The sequence below is a fragment of the Nannospalax galili genome, unplaced genomic scaffold (genome assembly GCF_000622305.1).
Source record: "Nannospalax galili isolate Female #2095 unplaced genomic scaffold, S.galili_v1.0 scaffold3450, whole genome shotgun sequence".
Taxonomy (NCBI): domain Eukaryota; kingdom Metazoa; phylum Chordata; class Mammalia; order Rodentia; family Spalacidae; genus Nannospalax; species Nannospalax galili.
In genome coordinates, this window is record NW_008328096.1 from 138,672 (window position 1) to 139,739 (window position 1,068).

A 1,068-nucleotide genomic window follows, 5' to 3' on the forward strand; every position below is an offset into this window, starting at 1 on the left:
GGTGTGCGTGTGCTACAGAGCACATGTGGAGGTCAACAATTCTACCATATAGATTCTGGGAATTTAACTCAGGTCGTCAGGCTTAGTAACAACCACTACCACCTGTTTACCTTTCCTTTGCATTTTTAGATAAAGTTTCATGTAGACCAGGCTGGCCTCAAACTCCTTATGTAGCTGAGGATGACTTTGAATTCCTGAACCCCCTGCTTTACCTTCTAAGTGATGGGATTACAAATGTCCACTACCATGTTGGTTCTGGTACCTTCTTCTAATGCAGAAATGTTATTCATCAGGAATCCCCCCCCCTTTTTCGTCTTTTTGAGACAGGGTCTCTCCCTGCCCCTGCTGGCCTGGAACTTACTACATAGACCAGGCTGACCTCGAACTCACAGAGCTCTGCCTGCCTCTGCCTCCCAAGTGCTAGGATTGAGGCATACACCACCACACCTGGCAGGAATGCCACTTTAAAAATTATTTCATGTGTATGAATGCATTGCCTGCATGTGTATAAGTGCACCCAAGTCATGCAATGTCCTCAGAAGTCAGAAGAGGCATCAGATTCCCCTGGAATTGGAGTTACAGAGGGTTGTCAGCCACCATGTAGGTGCTGGGAAGGGAACCCGGGTCCTCTGCAAGAGCAGACAGTGCTCTTAACTGCTGAGCATCTCTCCGGCCCCAGGAGTCACACTCTTGAGTGCATCTCTTTCCTTGTTCCTCCTCGATGGTGCTGTGATGCCCAGCTTCGTTTCACAGCACCTGGCCAGGCCCTTCCCTGTCGCCTGAAGGTCACTTTACTCTCCTCAGCTTGTTCCCATCTAGCTCCAGGTCCAACCCACTCTCAGCCTTTGTAGGAATCTGCCCTGACCCTCCAACTCCCATCCATCTTTCTTTCTTTTTTGTTTGTTTATTGAGACGGGGTCTCCCTGGAGCCCCAGCTGGCCTGGAACTTGCTATGTAGACCAGGCTGTCCTTGATCTCAGAGAGATCCACCTGCCTCTGCCTCTGAAGTACTAGGATCAAAGGCGTGCACCACCATGCTTGGCTCATTTTGTCAATTTTAAACTATAC